This window comes from Gorilla gorilla, chromosome 23 (assembly GCF_029281585.2).
Source record: "Gorilla gorilla gorilla isolate KB3781 chromosome 23, NHGRI_mGorGor1-v2.1_pri, whole genome shotgun sequence".
Classification (NCBI taxonomy): Eukaryota; Metazoa; Chordata; class Mammalia; order Primates; family Hominidae; genus Gorilla; species Gorilla gorilla.
This window is the reverse complement of record NC_086018.1, coordinates 27401888-27420723: the sequence shown is the minus strand read 5'-3', so window position 1 is coordinate 27420723 and position 18836 is coordinate 27401888. Positions and strand designations below refer to the sequence as shown.

The window sequence follows — 18836 nt, the reverse complement described above, 5'->3', positions numbered from 1 at the left end:
AGCACTTTGGGAAGCCGAGGCGGGCGGATCACAAGGTCAGGAGATCCAGACCATCCTGGCTAACAATGGTGAAACCCCGTCTCTACTAAAAATACAAAAAAAATTAGCCGGGCGTGGTGGCGGGCGCCTGTAGTCCCAGCTACTCGGGAAGATGAGGCAGGAGAATGACGTGAACACGGGAGGCGGAGCTTGCAGTGAGCCGAGATCGAGCCACTGAACTCCAGCCTGGGCGATGGAGCGAGGCTCTGTCTAAAAAAAATAAAATAAATAAAAAACTAAAAATGGAATAAGGTTTGTAATTTAGATAACGGTATTTTACCAACACCACCAATTTCCTGGTTTTGCTATTATACTACAGATATATAATATGTCACCATTGTGGGAAGCTGGGTGAAGGGTATATGGGACTCAATTTTGTTACTAATTTTGCAATTTCCTGTAAGTCTATAATTATTTAAAATTAACAACTTTTAAAGGCTTTGAGGCTGATTAAACATATAAAATTATATTAAATATAAAAACCAGTAATATCTATATTAGATAGGACGTAGAGACTTAGCAATAAGTGCCCTTAGCATTTAGTGCAAGCTTATTTATTAACAACTTTTTGATAATATTAAAAAAGATGGATAACAACCTCAGGGGATTGTTTTTGAGATTAGCAGTACAATCCATGTAATGGAATACTATGCAGATACTGGAAAGTGCCAAGTAGAAATGTATTTACTATTTTGGGAAACTTTTACCTATATTTTGGTGAGTTAAAAAATACCAACAGTGGCTCACGCCTATAATCCCATCACTTTGGGAAGCTGAGGTGGGCAGATCACTTGAGGTCAGGAGTTCAAGACCAGCCTGGTCAACATGGTGAAACCCCCACCTCTACTAAAAATACAAAAATTAGCTGGGCATGGTGGTGCATGCTTGTAATCCCAACTACTTGGGAGGCCCAGGCAGGAGAATCGCTTGAACCTGGGAGGCAGAGGTTGCAGTGAGCCAAAATCACGACACTGCACTCCAGTCCGGGCAACAGAGCAAGACCCTGTCTCAAAACAAACAAACAAAAAAAAAACCAAATGATCTATCAAGTCTGGAAGAACATTCACCAAAATATTAAAAGTGATTGTCTTAGGTCAGTGGGATTGCAGATGGTTTTTTTCTTTTTCTTTTTTTTTTCTTTTTTGAGACGGAGTCTTGCTGTCACCCAGGCTGGAGTGCAGTGGTGTGATGTCGGCTCACTGCAAGCTCTGCCTCCCGGGTTCACGTCATTCTCCTGCCTCAGCCTCCTGAGTAGCTGGGACTACAGGCGCTTGCCACCACACCCGGCTAATATTTTGTGTTTTTAGTAGAGACGGGGTTTCACCATGTTAACCAGGATGGTCTCGATCTCCTGGCCTTGTGATCCGCCCGCCTCGGCCTCCCAAAGTGCTGGGATTACAGGTGTGAGCCACCATGCCCGGCCATTTTTTTTTCTTTTTTTGAGACAGGGTCTGGATCTGTCGCCCAGGCTGGAGTGCAGTGCTGCAATTATAGCTCACTGTAACCTCAACCTCCTGGGCTCAAGCTATTCTCCTGCCTCAGGCTCCCGAGTAGCTGGGACTACAGGTATGAGCCACTGTGTCTGGCTCAAGGTCACTCATCTTAAGAATGGAGGGGTCCAAACTAGAGCTGTAAACCTAGTTTGGACAGAGAGAGACCCCTCTGTAATCCCAGCACTTCGGGAAGCCGAGGCAGGAGGATCTCTTGGGTCCATGATTTCGAGACCAGCCTGAGCAATAAAGTGAGACTCTCTCTACAAAAAATAAATAAATAAGTAAATAATAAATAATTAGCCGGGCGTAGTGCTGCGCACCTGTGGTCCCAGCTGCTTGGGAGGCTGAGGTGAGAGGATCACCTGAGCCCGGGAGGCGGAGGTTGCAGTGAGCCCAGATCTTCGAGCCACTGCACTCTAGCTTGAGCAACAGAGCAAGACCCTGTTTCAAACAAACAAAAAATGAGTGACCTTGAGCAAAACCCTGCCCCTCTTAGAACCTCAGATTTGCCGTCTTTACACAGAAGATGGACTTCAAAGTCCCTACGACCTTGCCCGGCCCCCTCACGCTGAATTAGCTAGCGGGATGGTTTCCCAAGGGCTCTGCGGGAGACTGCAGCATAGCAGCGCCGCGGCTGCCGAGGGGTTAATACCGTTGGGCTCTTCCCCTTTTCTTGCCCCGCCCCACGGGCACCACCCCCGCCAGGGTTGTACCCTTGACCCCGCCTTCAGGCCTTGCGTCCACCGGAAGTACCCGCGCGCGGGCAGCTCACTTCCGCCCGGCAGGTGACAGCCGCGGGGCTCCGAGCCGCCGGTAGCCCGGACGCACCGGGAAAGCGAGAGGTGGAGGCCGCGGACATTTTGGTGCCAAGCCGAACCGAGCCGTGGCGCCGGGAGCTGTTGGGACCTGCGGGTGAGGAAGCGGGGACCCGGGCGAGCCAGGAGAAGAAGTGGGGCGAGGAGTCAGGGGTCCTAGGTGAGGGGTTTGCAGGGTCAGAGGTCATGAAGAGGACGCGGCGCTGCAGGGGCGCGAGCGACGTCCCCAGCCAGAGGAGGAGGAAGGGCTGAGGGTTCGTTCATTCATTCGCGCCCACTTGGCCTCCGGCCTGTTCCTCGGCCGCCCCATACCCGCAGCACCTCCTGGGGCTTCCGCCCGGAGAGACAGGACTTAGGCCCCGAGGAATTCCCCACTGGCCTGAGGGAAAACTCTTCGGGCTCTGATTTCCTCTTTCGGACTCACCTCCATGGCCATCCTGAGGCCTCCTCGTTGTTCAGGGCGTTATCTCTGCCAAGGTTGAAAAAGAAGAAAGAAAAAAACTAGAAAACGGTCCCGTGCCGCCCGCCTCCGGCTAGGCACTGGCTTGGTCTTGTTTGTTGGAGCCTCTAAGACAAGTTAACTGAATGGAGACACCGGTGATAATGCTGCAAAATAACGAGGGAGATGCTTGCTAGTGGCTATCGAGTCCTTTCTGTGTACCGGGCACTGTGCTAAGCACTTTCCTTACAATGACACGTTTAAACTTCACAGCAACCTTTGTGGGGATTAAATATCCCTATTTTACTGATGAGGACACTGAGGCACAGAGAGGTTAAATCCCACATGTAAGGTCATTCGGGTAGTAGAGGCAAGGCCAGGTTTCCTGCCAGGCTGTCAGAGACCTGCAAAGTACAGAGACAAAGGAAAGACTGGAGTAAGGTTGGGGTGTAGGGGATGTTTAAGCCTTTTAGCCAGACATGGTGGCTCACGCCTGTAATCCCAGCACTTTGGGAAGCTGAGGCGGGTGGATCGTGAGGTCAGGAGTTCAAGACCAGCCTGACCAACATGGTGAAACCCTGTCTCCAATAAAAATACAAAAATTAGCCAGACATGGTGGCGTACGCCTGTAATCCCAGCTACTTGGGAGGCTGAGGCAGGAGAATCGCTTGAACCCAGGAGGCAGAGGTTGCAGTGAGCCGAGATCGTGCCACTGCACTCCAGCCTGGGCCACGGAGTGAGACTCCGTCTCAAAAAAAAAAAAAAAAAAAAAGATTTTTAGCTGCCGTTGTATTTATTTGGATTTATGTCACGATGTAGCCTTATTGCTTTTTGTCTGATCTTCATAAGGGGCATTCGATTTACTTTCTTTAGGATAAAACAATCCTACAGGCTGTTGCTATTAGTGATACCTTTCAGGGCAAGAGTCTAAGATTTTCCTGACTTTAGGGAACAGTGAGACACAAAACAGGCTATCCGTGAAAACTATTTGAAGATTATCGAGAACTTCTCTTCAGAGTGGTTGAGCTGCATTCGTTTTGGTCTAAAAAGAGAGGAACCACATGACCTCTAGGGGATCTTTTGGTCCTAGGTTCTGGAAGAAGGTACCCAGAGGAAGAATCTTTGCCTTTCTGAGAAATATGCAGGCCCCATGGCTTCTTGCCAGAGCAGAGCACGTCTTACTTGGGAGGTGGTGAGACGGTTTGGTGGCTGGAGGACTAGGCTGTATGAATCTAAGCCTCATTCCATTGCGGATATTCATTTGCTTCAATTCTGCCTCAGTTTCCCTGACATCAACATGAGAAAGACCTGCCGCCTTCCTGTCTGCTCCTAGGGGTATGAACCTGTGAATGAACCCGTGAGGGCTTCCACATGGCTTCTGAAGAAAGCTGTATATAAATATTACTGTAATACCTTTTTTTTTTTTAGCTGTGTGATCTATTCTCCTAGTTCCATTGAATTCACAGAAACTTAATATTGTCACCTTATATTCCCATCCTTCCAAGGGAGGATTTGAGATGAAGCAACTTGTCACAGAGGCTAGGAACATGAGCAGAGCTCAGAGCTGGTTTTCTGTCCTGAGTTGAGCCCACCAGTCTCCTCTGACCTCTTAGAAACTGTCATGAGGAGCAGCTTCAGTAGGTCTCAAAGAGTCAGATCCCTCAGAGATTGTGTGGAGATCATCTGTTGAGTGTAGGTCAGTGGAGGCTTCACCCTGAGCTGCTTCAAGAGCCCAGAGGTATGATGGAAAGATCACCCGACTCCCAGTCAGTCAGCCCTGGGTTCAACCCCAGCTCAGCAGCTTCCTGGCAGTGTGACCTGACCTGGACGGTTGACATAGGCTGGCCCTCCTTTACGTCAGTTCTAAAATAATACTGGCCACCCTTTCTGACTCCTCTACTCCTGGTTTGTGTGAGGGTTAGTTGGGAAAATTTGTGCAGGGCCTGTGATTTTTGGGTGCTTTGACTCTAGGCAGACTGATGCCTGCTGGGGGCCTGTGTCTGAGGAAGGCTGCCAACCTTGGCTTCTGGAGCGTTACTTCCTTCTGCAAACAGAGACCTTAATGTACGCAGGACTTTTTCCACCCTTCTTGTTTCACTTCCTAAAAGTAGTTCAGAACAAGTTCAATTTGTTGGTCCTTCTGGCTTTGAGCTTGGGCTTGCATCTTTTTCTAGTCATCCTCTGAAACTCTTGCATGTCTTAACTACTTCCCAGGAACTTCCCGTGTCTGGCACCAAAGCCTGACATGCTGACAGTAAGCAAACATGGCTTGGGTTTTGCACTTCGCTGTGTTTCTGAAGGTTGAGGTGACATCTGTGCCTTGCAGACATTTCTTTTTCTCGGCAGGTCTTTTTGCCTAAGAGACATCGTTGATATTATCACAGCCCAGAAGTGATTTTTCTGTTGTTTATGTCTTCACATGGAGAGGAACAAATACTCCTGAGAAAAAATGTCAACAGAGCAGTTGGGGAATCCTTAAAGAAAATTCTGCTTGAAAATCCATCAGTGGCTCCTAGTTGCCCTCGGGCTAAAACTCACATTCCTTAGCATGGCATTCAAGGCCCTTTGGACTCTGACCCCTGCCTAGCTCTCTTTTGTCATCTCTCCTGCTCCACACTCACCTTTTCCCAAGCTCCAGTCACCCTCAGCTGCTTGCTACTTCTGCAAGCACCAACTCTTTCTTTTTTCGAGACAGGATCTTGGCTTGTTACCCAGACTGTAGTACAGTGGAGCTGTCATAGCTCACTGCAGGCTCCAACTCCTGGGCTTGAACGATCCTCCTGCCTCAGCCTCCCAAGTAGCTAGTACTACAGGCGGGTGCCACTGTGCCTGGCAAATTGTTTTTATTTTTTGTAGAGATGGAGTCTTGCTATATTGCTCAGGCTGGTCTCAAACCCCTGGCCTCAAGCAGTCCTTCTGTCTGGGCCTCCCAAAGTGCTGGGATTACAGGCGTGAGCCACCACACCTGGCCTCCCAACTCTTTATACCTCTCTGTGTTTGCTTTGCGCTCTTCCCTCTGCCTGAACACCATTTCCTGCTCTCCCAACCTTACCTGCCTAGCTGGAGTGCTACTTGGTTCTTCCCATCTGATCACCACCCCTAGGTCTGAGCTAGATGCCCTTCCTTGATGTCCTGTGGCAAGGGTCACAGTGGGTTGTGATTGTTTATTTGGCTCTCTTCTAAGTAAATAGCTCTTTTTTTTTTTTTGCAGACAGAGTCTCGCTTTTTCGCCCATGCTGGAGTGCAGTGGCGCGATCTCGGCTCACTGCAACCTCCGCCTCCCGGGTTCAAGCAATTCTCATGCCTTAGCCTCCAGAGTAGCTGGGATTACAGGTGCCTGCCACCATGTTTGGCTAATTTTTGTATTTTTAGTAGAGATGGGGTTTCACCATGTTAGCCAGGCTGGTCTCGAACTCCTGACCTCAAGTGACCCGCCTGCCTCGGCCTCCCAAAGTGCTGGGATTACAGGTTTGAGCCACCGTGCCCGGTCAGTAAATAGCTTTTAATCCTTGACGAAGACCTGCCTTAACTATGTCTCCAGCACCTAGTGAGGTGTCTGGTACATAGTTGGTGCTCAGCAGGTGTTGAATGAGTGAATGAATGAATATTGCATTGAATTGTTAGGATTCCTTGACTCCTAAGGGGTTCAAAGCACTTTCTAGATTATCTCCTGTCCATCCTCATGTCACCTCATAGAGACAGGGAGAAATCTGATCAGTGCTGAGACTACTTTCAAACTACAGTTGGTACCACCAGACAGCCACCAGGGTGTTTCAGGGCTTCCAGAGACCTGGGAATCTGGTACGGAGCAGAGAAGTGGTAAACTCTCTCTCTCTCGGTAGTAGTAATAGTGGCTAACATTTATCAGGCATTTTGTGGGCCGGGCACTGCTAAGGGCTAGGTATGTATCGACTTGTTTTAACCTCACAAACCCCTCAGGCATGTAACATTGTAGTTCCCATTTTACAGTTGTGCTGCAGTTGTGCCTGTTTGCTTTGTAGAACCTGGGAGAGCCCCTGTCCTACCTGCAATGGCTGCCTTCACCTACCCACTCCTTGTGTTTAGATTGTCCCCTCTTATATAGTGGAGCTGAGGAAGGACTTGGCTGTGGTTCTACACTCCTACGCCTCATGCTGTCTGGGTCTTTAGCCTTGGACTTGACCTCTGACCTCTGTCAGGAGGGGAGGCCTCTCCTAGTTGTGGTATGAGTGTGGCCTAACTCTGGGTTGACCCCACAAGGCCCAGAGTTCATCAGTTACTGGGATGCCTTAGTCACTGATCCCCCGGGTTACCACCAATTACCACAGTCTACCCTGTGGACTCGGAGCTGGAAGGTGGTAGGTTTGAAAGTCAGGTCTCAAAAGCTTTTTTTTTTTTTTTTTGAGACGGAGTCTGGAGTGCAGTGGCATGATCTCGGCTCACTGCAAGCTCTGCCTCCCAGGTTCACGCCATTCTCCTGCTTCAGCCTCCTGAGTAGCTGGGATTACAGGCACCCGCCACCACGCCTGGCTAATTTTTCTATTTTTAATAAAGATGGGGTTTCACCGTGTTAGCCAGGATGGTCTCGATCTCCTGACCTTGTGATCCGCCCACCTTGGCCTCCCAAAGTGCTGGGATTACAGGCGTGAGCCACCGCACCCGGCCCAGGTCTCAAAAGCTTTAAAACTGAACCTTCAGTGTTCATTTTTGGCATTTCAGTAGCTGAGTTCCGTAGAGGAATAGACTTGGGTGGCAGATACTTTTTACTACACCCTCCTTACATTTAGGATCTTAAGCCTATTGGGAGTGGAATAACACAATTTCAGTAGAGCCAGCCTTGGGTCTGCTGCTGTGGTGGTCTTCATTGCCCGATCTCGAGTATTGGGTGGCTGGCTGCTGGGACACTGAGGACAGAGACTTTCTAAGTCCAGTGTTCATTCAGTATTTATCGAGGCCTGCTAATGCCTGGTGCTGGCCTATGCTGATAGGTCAACAGGCCAGATATGGCTTCAGGCTTCAGATAAGCTCTCTAGTTGCTTACTTCATTTTAATGGGAGAGAGAGACAAAGAAGTAGAGGAAAAAATGCAATGATTAGAAAAACCAATAAGCCACGAGGGAAACAAAAGGCATAGCAGCCAGAACTTATTAAAATATAGGTCAGATGTCAGGACTCCTCTGCTCAAAACCCTCCAATGGCTCCAGCTCACTCAGTAAAAGCCAGAGACCTCACGCTTGATCATAAGGCCCCCTGCATTCTCCTGTGACTTCCTGACCCACTGTTTCCTCATTGCTCACTCAGCCACATTCACTTCCCTTCTGTTCCTCAGACATGCCAGGCACATACTCACCTTTGCACTGGCGATCTCTTTTGCTTGGCAGGCTCTTTCGCAGACAGTGTCACCTGTCACCTTCTCAAGGAGGCCTTCTATGGCCACCCTAGTTAAATTTTAACTTCCCTTCCTCCCCTCTCCCCTCCCTATCCTCCTTCCCTCCTCTTTTTTGCCTCCATAGTGTTTATCACTATCTAAGATGTTATGTATTTTACTCACTTATCTTGCTTACGGTCTCTTTCCCCCATTAGGACATAAACTCCATGTAGGGAAGGATTTTTGTCTGTTTCTTTTACTGCTGCATTCCCAACATGTAGAAGTGTTTCTGGTACATGAAAGATGCTCAGGAAATGTATGAATAAGAATACTGGGGGATGTGGACAGAGAAATACCTTCTTAAGGTTGTACATGCATGGCCAGGTGCCGTGGCTCATGCCTGTAATCCCAGCTGCTTGGGAGGCTGAGGTGGGAGGATCATTTGAGGCCAGGAGTTCAAGACCAGCCTGGATAATTTAGCGAGACTCCACAAAAAACTTGAAAAGATTAGCTGGGCATGGCACATGCCTGTAGTCCCAGCTACTCAGGAGGCTGAAGCAGGAGAATTGCTTGAGCCCAGTAGTTTGATGCTGCAGTGAGCTATGATCACACCACTGCACTCTAGCCTGGGTGACAGAGCAAGACTGTCTGTCTCTAGCAACAACAACAAAAAAGATAGTACATGTAGGAAAGGTATTTTTGTTTTGTTTCTTTTTTTAAGCATCAGAGGTATCACGCTGAAGGGAAGTTATCTTTGAAATGAGATCATCTAAGCTGAGATTTGAAGGATAAATTGGAGCAGTTAGGAGAGGATAATCCAAGCAGAAGGATCAGCAAGGGTAGAGATAGTGAAGAGTTGGCTGTTAGAGGAACAAAGAAGGCATGTGGGCCTGGAGGCAAAGACCTGGTACTTATATCCTCTGCCAGAGACCCCCACCTTCTGCAGCTCTGTCACTCCGAGCTGATACCTATGGGAGCAGGTGAGAGTGACTTGGCCTCACTGAACGTTTCTCCCACTGGAGATGTTGCCACCTGATCTTCTACCCTTGCCCTTTCTTCTCTCTCTCATAATTTATTCACTTAGCTTCCGTTTATTGGCTGTAAACGTGCTAGGGGTCTGGCATGTTCAATTTCAATATAGTTAGAATAGCTTGACAATCAGAGCAGATGTATCTCTGATCCTGGATAACCCCGTGAATGGAACATGGAGAAGCTGCTCTAGCAGAGATTGGTTTACAAAACATGAAATTTGCCCAAGAAGAGAGTTGAGCACTGGTCATTCAGCTACTTATTGAACACCTGTTTGCCAGGTACCAGCCTAGGAGTCAGGAATATGATAGTGAACAAAATGGACAAAATCCTTACCCCCATTTACATTAGGGAATTTATAGGGGGAGAAAGAATAGACAACGTAAGTATATTTTACAGTGTGTAGGTAATAGGTAATAAGTACTTCGAAGGGAAAAAGGGCAAAGAGGGTTAGGAAGTGGTGGGGATTATGGGGGAGGGGTATACAATTTTAAATGAAGTGGTCAAAGAAGGCCTCAATGAGAAGATGACATTTGAGCCAAGACCTAAAGAGGTGAGGGACTGAGCCATGAGGCTGTCTGGAGAAAGAGCCTTCCTAGCAAAGTGAATAGCACGGGCAAAGGCCCTGGGGTGGATGCATGTTGTGTTCGAGGATCAGTAAAGAGGCCTGTGCGGCTGGAGCTGAGGGAATGATGGAGAGAAGAGTTCAAAGGGTAATGGCCAGCAGGGTGCATGCGTGAGAGAGGAGGGGCATGCATCTCTTATAGGACCTGTGGGCTATGAGGCCATGGTAGGGACTTTGGCTTTTACTATGAGTAAGACAGAGAACCGTTGGAAGACGTTGAGCAGAGGGGTGCTACTGTCTGACTTAGACTGTAAGAGGATCATCCTGGCTGTTGCTGAGATGGGGTGTCAGCAAAGCAGTGTGGGAGCAGCTTTGTTAGCACTCTCAATGGAAGGTGATGCTGGCTTGGAGCTGGGGTTAGTGATGGAGCTAGTGAGAAGTTGCTCATGGATTCTAGATTCATTTTGAAGGTTGGAATCCAATAGGATTTGCCGATAGATTTAAAGGAGAGTATGTTGTTAAGGGTGACTCAGGTTTTTAGCCTGAGGCCCTCTTAAAGATGGTGCTGGCAGGAACTAGATGATGTAGACTGCAGGGTGAGCCAGTTGGGGAAAGGAAGGAAGCAGGAGGTCAGTTTTTATCACATTGTTTGAGCTGCCTGCTAGTCATCTCCACAGTAATGTGGAGATGTCAGTTACACAGTTTGGACATGTGTGCCGGGGGTTCTGGGGAGAGGTTGGGCTATGTGGATGGTATGTAAAGCTGTGATACTGGATGATCCACCAAAGAGGCAAAACAGCATAGATGGGGAGAAGAGGTACCAGGCCTGAGCCCTGGGGCACACAGTGTTGAAGGAGAAGGAGAGGAACAAGCAAAGGAGACTGAGAAGGCGCAGACAGTGGCATAGGAGGGCAGGCAGAGAGCGTGGCATCCTAGCATTTGAGGGAAGACAGGTTTTCAGGAAGGAGGGAGTGATCAGTAGTGTCAAATGCTTATCAGCATGAGACTTGTCATTTGACATGATCATTGTGTCTTCTGCTGGCAGGACCCAACACACCTGGCATCCAGGACCATTTCTGAATCTCATTCTTCCTTCCCTAGGCTCGTCTGCTCCTTTCCCTTCCAGGTCCTTTCCTTCAGCCAGGCAGGGGGGCTCACAGACTTCTTGTTTTGGCCTTAGGTAAATCACTCATCTCTCAGTGTCTCTAATTCCTCGTTTTTTAAGTGAATTACCCTGAGAATTAAATGAGAAGGGTTGTAAATCACTTAGCAAGAAGCCGTTCCCCAGCTAGTGTTGATTTAATTGTTGTCAGTTCCCTCCGTTGTCACATTGGCAATTTCGTGGTGCATCTCTCTGCCACCTCCACTCTTGCCTCTCTAAATCTAACCTGTCTTTTCGTGTCAGCCAAGCCCCTCTTCATCTAAGAGAACTTCCCTTGCTGCTCCACGTATCTCAGAACCCTCCTCCTCTGGAGGCATGATCACTCTGCCGTTCCCCTGCAGTCCTTTACCTGGCCTCTAAATCTGTAAGAGCTCAGTGAGAAAAGACTGTCCTTTGTTTACTGTGTGCATGCTTCCGTGTGGGGCACAGTTCCAGGCATGGAGCGGATGGTGCTCTACACTGTTAATTTGACAGATCTTCAGAAAGTGTTCCCATTACATAGATGGGAAAACCGAGATCACAAAGAGCCTTGTTCTGTAGTCTCTGGCCTCTTTCTCCTCATCTCGATTAATTTAAGTATTGTTCAGAAGAAGCCTTACTTACTTTATTTTCAAGTCCAGAGGAACTTTTTCTTTTTTTGAGATGGAGTCTTGCTCTGTCACCCAGGCCAGAGTGCAGTGGTGCGACTTCAGGTTCAAGCGATTCTCCTGCCTGAGACTCCTGAGTAGTTGGGACTATAGGTGCGAGCCACCACGTCCAGCTAATTTTTGTATTTTTAGTAGAGATGGGTTTCGCCATGTTGGCCAAGCTGGCCTCGAACTCCTGACCTCAAGTGATCTGCCCACCTCGGTCTCCTAAAGTGCTGGGATTACAGGCATGAGCTACTGCGCCCATCACTTTTTTTTTCTTCACAGCAGATCTTTCCGCACATTACTGCTTATAGATCAGTTTAGAACTGGTACCTGATTCTAGAATGGAGTTCTAGAGACTCAAAGCCAATATAAGAACGTTTGCATGTGACATTTGTCTGCCTTTAGTTCCTTTTCATTCTGAAGTCTTTAATTGCTAGTGGGCCTCAGGAAACTGACTTTTTTTTTTTTTTTTTTTTTTGAGATGGAGTCTTGCTCTGTTGCCCAGGCTGGAGTGCAGTGACGCGATCTCAGCTCACTGCAAGCTCCGCCTCCTGAGTTCACGCCATTCTCCTGCCTCAGCCTCCCGAGTAGCTGGGACTACAGGCACCCGCCACCACGCCCGGCTAATTTTTTGTATTTTTAGTAGAGTTGGGGTTTCACCGTGTTAGCCAGGATGGTCTCGATTTCCTGACCTCGTGATCCGCCCGCCTCGGCCTCCCAAAGTGCTGGGATTACAGGCGTGAGCCACTGCGCCCGGCCTTTTTTTTTTTTTTTTTTTTTTTGAGACGGAGTTTCTTTCTCTCTGTTGCCCAGGCTGGAGTGCAGTGTCACATTCACAGCTCACTGCAGCGTCAACCTCCCAGGCTCAAGCAATCTTCCCACCTCAGGCTCCTGAGTAGCTGGTACTACAGATGTATGCCACCACACCTGGCTAATTGTTGTATTTTTGTAGAGATGGGGTTTCGCCATGTTGCCCAGGCTGGTCTTGAACTCCTGCGCTCAAGAGATCTGTCTTCCTCAGCCTCACACAGTGCTGGGATTACAGGTGTGGGTCACTGTGCCCGGCCAGGAGATTGATTTTGACTAATCAGTTTTCATCCAAATCCCAGGAGGCCCATAACTTGGCAAGCGCATCCAGATAGGCTTTCACTAGGCACATGACCAAACTTGACGTTCCCTGTTGTCCAAACCGGCTGGGCTGGCCCTAAAATAACCTGTAATTCAACATCTGAGGGACTCTGCAGGGATGTGTGGCAACCCATTTCACATACCCTTTAGCCTAGAGCATGTATGTTTCTGCCAGGGCTTCATTCAGAGAGGAGCAGTTAGTTGCCTTGCTGGACAGAGTGGGACATGTGTGACCTTATTAGGGGGCAGCAGTGGAGAGTGCTGGCACTGCCATTTTCTAGCTGTGTAACTCCAAACAAATGCCTTGACCTCCCTGGTATTTCAGTTTCCTCACCTGTAAACTTGTGATAATATTAAAACCTTCATGGATTATCGTGAAGACTAACTTTTTTTTTTTTTTTTTTGAGACAGAGTCTCGCACTGTCACCCAGGCTGGAGTGCAGTGGCATGATCTTGGCTAACTGCAACCTCCGCCTCCCAGGTTCAAGCGATTCTCCTTGCCTCATCCTCCAGAGTAGCTGTGATTACAGGCGCCCGCCACCATGCCTGGCTAATTTTTTTGTATTTTTAGTAGAGACAGGTTTCACTGTGTTGACCAGGCTGGTCTCAAACCCCTGACCTCATGATCTGCCAGCCTCAGCCTCCCAAAGTGCTGGGATTACAGATGTGAACCACCACGCCTTTCCATGAGGACTAACTTTAAAGCTCTTTACATAGTGTCTGTCACATGGTGCACATCCATTTACCATTACTACTACCACTGCCACCTTTGTTCCAAATTTCATGCTGAGCCTAAAGAACACAGATTATTTTCTCATAGTTATTGAACTGACTTGGAAGAGCCTGTCTGAGTTTGGTAACCACGTTTTCTCAGAGAGAAAGTCTGAAATCTGGTTTTTCTACTGCTGACTCACCTTTTAGTCTTCCAGCTGGCCTTACCTGTTTCCCTGTCTGTAAAGTGAACTTAAGTATTTACCTATAAGGACCTTTTTCCCTTTTTTTTTTTTTTTTTTTTTGAGACAGGGTCTCACTCTGTCACCCAGGCTGGAGTGCAGTGGCACGGTCTCGGCTTACTGCAACCCCCGCCTCCCAGGTTCAAGCGATTCTTCCACCTCAGCCTCCCGAGTAGCTGGTTTTACAGGCACCTGCCACTACACCCAGCTAATTTTTGTATTTTCAGTAGAGACAGGGTTTCACCATGTTGGCCAGGCTGGTCTCAATCTCCTGACCTCAAGTGATCCTCCCACCTCGGCCTCCCAAAGTGCTGGATTATGGGCATGAGCCAGCATGCCCGGCCCCTTTTCCTTTTTAAAAGGAGATTGTCAGACAAATGAGGAGTGGTGAATAGCGTCATCATCTCTAACGAACTCTAAGCTTTGTGGGAGCAGGTACACAGTCCGGGGCATGGCACAGAGTAGAGGAATACTTGTCAAATGAATTAACCTCTGCCTTTGAAACAGAACCAAAGCAGCAAAACACATGGAATGAACAAAGTTTGGCCTTTCTGCTCCAAATGAAGAAGAAACAGTGGCATCACCCCAGCCCCCTTTTTTCACTCTTCCCTAACTTCCTCTTGACTGTCCATGAGCTGACAGGTTCTATGGAGCAGGTTTCTGACAGCTATTCATTCATTAGGGAAGTGTTTAACAGTGGCAGTTCCAGTACCAAAGTTGGAAGCCACTAACATAGACCTTCAGAGATCAGTTTTCCCTGCTTGAATGTCCTTGAGTTCAGAGATAAAGATGCAACTGGATCTGACCTTGTGAAACATCTCTTTCCCCTTTTCCTTTCCTAAAGCTTTTTCTGTGGCTCATCTCACCACACTGATGGTCTCCTTCATTAATTCACTGAGTGCCAAGAGTGTGCAGTGCCTTGTGCTGCCACCACCAACTTCACACTTCTCATCTGATTGAAGAGCATGGGCTGCTCTGACATGAATCACTGCCCGGAGACTAGAAAAGGCCTTCCCCTGACATTGGCTGGCCATTTGGAGAAATTAAAACACTCTGTTGTTTGGCTTCTTACTGTTTTCCTTCCTACAGAAGACCTAATGGGGTTTGCTGGCCTTGGCTGCATTTTGAATTTGTTCTCTTTTTTTCCCTTTGGAAACATCTTATGTCATGTTCTTAGAATGATCATACTCTACTTCCTCGTGTTTGACACCTGGGAAGAACACTCATTGGTAGGGAAATGGGACCCTTATCCAGCAGAGAATCATAGAATGTGAGATGTGGGAGAGATTTGTCATTCAGTAGACTGGTTTTCAAGCTTTGCTCCATAGAACCACGGGATGTCTGAAGGGCCGTGGTGAGGATGGGGAGAGGTAGGTATAGTGAAATGAGCCAGGCTCTAGGCCTCCCACCCTTCTTTCCACCAGAACAATTCCACTTTTATCTGTTTGAAATGGTTTAAGAGTAGAGAGGGACTTGAGCCATTGATTAATCATATTCTTTTGTTTGACATTTGGAGAAAGGCAGGCCCAGAGATGGGGGTAGTTGCCCAGGGTCACACAGCTGTTGGTAGTAGGGCCAGATTTCCTGGCAGCCATCTTGACATTGCATCAGCCTTGCCATGTTAACTGCAAAGCCTTATGTTCCCAGTCTGGTCTGCCCAGTCATCACTGTCTGGCACTTGTCACAGCTCTCTCATCTTAATCTGTTTTGGGCCCTTGGTTTTGTAGCTTCTCTGGGAAACTGTCTTTTCATTCATTTTGCCAGCAAACATTTGGTGAGCTCCTAGAATGTGCCAGGCATCGTGGCAGTCACTGGGTTGACAGCATTCAACAGGACAGATCCCAAATTAGGGGAGGAAGTCTGTGGGGAAATCTGAGATGCTTTTTTTTTTTTTTTTTTTGTGATGGAGTCTCACTCTGTCACCCAGGCTGGAGTGCAATGGCACAGTCTCAGCTCACTACAACCTCTGCCTCCCAGGTTCAAGCGATTCTCCTGCCTCAGCCTCCCGAGTAGCTGGGACTACAGGCGTGTGCCACCACACCTGACTAATTTTTTTGTGTTTTTAGTAGAGACGGGGTTTCACTATGTTGGCCAGGCTGGTCTCGAACTCCTGACCTTGTGATCCACCTGCCTCGGCCTCCCAAAGTGCTGGGATCACAGGCATGAGCCACCGCGCCCAGCCAGACCTGCCTATTCTTTTGCATGGATGCATAGTATTCCATATGTCCATATGCTGTGCTATCATTTAATTATGTATAGAGTTGGGGTCTTACTGTGTTGCCCAGGCTGGCCTCAAACTCCTGGGCTCAAACTATCCTCACCACTCAGCCTCCTGAGTAGCTGGAGCCACAGATGTGCCCAGCTCTACTGTGCTGTCATTTTTTAAAACAATCCTGTGGATGGACATTTATAGTATTTTGCTATTAGAAAGGATGTTGCATGAATAATTTTGTATCTACATAGTTTTCCACATGTAAAGTCCTAGAAGCAGAATTACTGGGTCAACGGGTAAGGACCTTTGCAATTTTAATGGCTGTTACCAATTTGCTTCAGAGGTTGTAGCGTTTCAGACTGTCGCTAGCCTCAAATTAGGGTGCCTATTTACCTATGTCAGCTCCAGCATGGGGTGTTATTAGACTCTTGGCTCTTTATCAGTTCAGCAGCTGACAGGTTATATTTCACTGTAGTTTCAGTTTCTGTGTCTCTTAGAAATAAGCTTGAACCATTATATTAATTCACTTTCTGTGAACTGTCCACATCCTCTGCCATTCTCCTATTTGTAGTCACTTTTTATATAGGAAAATAGGCCTTGTCTGCAATGTGATGCAAATGTTAGTGAGTATGTTTATCATATGGCTTTTTGCTTTTTATTGTTTTGGCCATGCAGGAAAACTCAATTTTTATGGAATTGAATTCATGGTTCTTTTAAGATTTCCAGATTTGATGTCACACTCCAAAGACTTTATTTCCTCTGGATGCAATGTTTCATTCTTCCTTTCTTCTCCAGATTTGAGTTTTATTTTGTTATTTTTTTAAAAACAAAATTTTTTTTTAGACAGAGTCTTGCTCTGTTGCCCAGGCTGGAGTGCAATGGCGCCGATCTCGGCTTACTGCAACCTCTGCCTCTGGGGTTCAAGCGATTCTCCCGCCTCAGCCTCCCAAGTAGCTGTGATTACAGGCATGCACCACGACCATGCCTGGCTAATTTTTGTATTTTTAGTAGAGATGGGGTTTTGCCATGTTGGCCAGGCTGGTCTTGAACTCCTGACCTCAGGTGATCCGCCCCCCTCGGCCTCCCAAAGTGCTGGGATTACAGGTGTGAGCCACCGTGCCCTGCCTTTTTTTTTTTTTATTTTTATTTTTATTTTTTTTTTCAGACCGAGTCTTGCTCTGTCGCCCAGGCTGGAGTGCAGTGGTGCCACCTCAGCTTGCTGCAACCTCTGCCTCTTAGGTTCAAGCGATTCTTGTGCTTCAGCCTCCCATGTAGCTGGGATCACAGGTGCCCACCACCAGGCCCAGCTAATTTTTGTATTTTTACTAGAGACGGGTTTCACCATGCTAGCCAGGCCAGTCTCGAACTCCTGGCCGCAGGTGATCCACCCGCCTTGGCCTCCAAAAGTGCTGGGATTACAGGCCTCTGCGCCCAGCACATTTTTTAAAATGTCTGTTTAATTTACACCAAGTGACATGCTTGGCTCTTAAGTGTACAGTGTGTCCAGTATCTGCATCAGGATGCAGATCATTTCCCTTACTGCAGGGGCCCTTCATGCCCGCTTTCAGTCCTTCCCACCCAGAAGCATCCACTGACCTGACTGTTATCACGGTAGCTTAGGTTTGCCTCTTAGAGCTTTGTACACATGAAATCTTGTGATATTTATGATGTTTACATTTTTTCTTGTCAACATGCTTTCATTCTCACATTAGCCCTTGTCAGAAGAAATATGTGAAATACACAGAATAGCAGGTACAGCAGTCCCGGCCCCCCGCTCTTTTTTTCTTTTTTTGAGACACGGTCTCACTCTGTCACCCAGGCTGGAGTGCAGTAGTGTGATCTTGGCTCACTGCAACCTCCCGCCTCCCAGGCTCAAGCATTCCTCCCACCTCCGCCTCCTGAGTAGCTGGGACTACAGGTGTGCACCACCATGCTAATTTGGTAGAGACAGGATTTCACCATGTTTCCCAAGCCAGTCTCAAACTCCTGGCCTCAAGCAATCTGTCCGCCTTGGCCTCCCAAGGTGCTGGTATTCACAGATGTGACCCACAACACCCAGCTTGATCTCCCCATTTTAAAGAGGGAAATTGAATTATGGAGATGAAGTAGACTCAGTTCAGCATACTTTCCTTTTAAAGGTTGTCACCAATTTTGAGAGATTGGAGAAAAATGAAATACTATACTCAGTACCCATTTTCTTATGTTTTTATTTTTTTCATTCTCAAAGGAGGTGATTTTCTTATGTTTTAAAAATAGATTTAAATTCATTTTATTAGCTTAAAACACAGAAAGATAGTCTATATTTCTTGTCCCTAAAATTATATTTAGATATATGAAGACAAAATTTGAAAAATATTGAGAACTTTTTTTCCTTTAAGCCTAACCCTAACTTCAGCAGCTAAAAACCAAAGTCTTTAGATGGAAATGTTTTTTCTTCTTCCCTTTTTTTTCCTTAGGACCTAGGACCTCATTTTCCCTCTCTTAGATCATGTTACATCTTTGTCCCTGGACACTGTTTCCAAAAGTCTCACCAAGGGCTTCTTTATACATCTAGAAAACATAAGAGAGAAAGCTACTATATTTTAGGCTTTATTGCTCAGTTCCTTTTCTTTTCTTTTTTCTTTTCTTTTTTTTTTTTTTTGAGACCCAGTTTTGTTCTTGTTGCGCAGGCTGGAGTGCAATGCTGCGATCTCACCTCACTGCAACCTCTGCCTCCCGGGTTCGAGTGATTCCCCTGCCTCAGCCTCCCGAGTAGCTGGGACTACAGGCACCCGCCAGCATGCCCAGCTAATTTTTTGTATTTTTAGTAGAGACGGGGTTTCACCATGTTGGCTAGGCTGGTTTCGAACTCCTGACCTCAGGTGATCTGCCCACCTGGACCTCCCAAACTGCTCGGATTACAGGCGTGAGCCACCATGCCCAGCCTCCGTCCCCTTTCTTTAATTCTAAAAAATGAAGTTAACCAGAACTGGTTCTGGGATGTGACATCAAAGTCATAATCTTTCAAATGTGGGTGTGAGAAA

General features: G+C 47.4%; 1 protein-coding gene across 5 annotated transcripts in view; it reads left to right on the top strand.

The window, feature by feature from the left end:
• Positions 1-2234: 2234 nt before the first annotated feature.
• Positions 2235-18836, top strand: part of AP1B1 (adaptor related protein complex 1 subunit beta 1) — a 60426-nt gene continuing 43824 nt past the window's right edge. For 2 of the 5 annotated variants that reach the window (XM_031005448.3, XM_031005444.3), the window contains exon 1: positions 2235-2444. The gene's annotated coding sequence lies outside the window, so the exon portion shown is untranslated. The remainder of the gene's footprint in view (positions 2445-18836) is intronic. The other 3 variants (XM_063704704.1, XM_031005443.3, XM_031005446.2) reach the window with 2 other exon arrangements.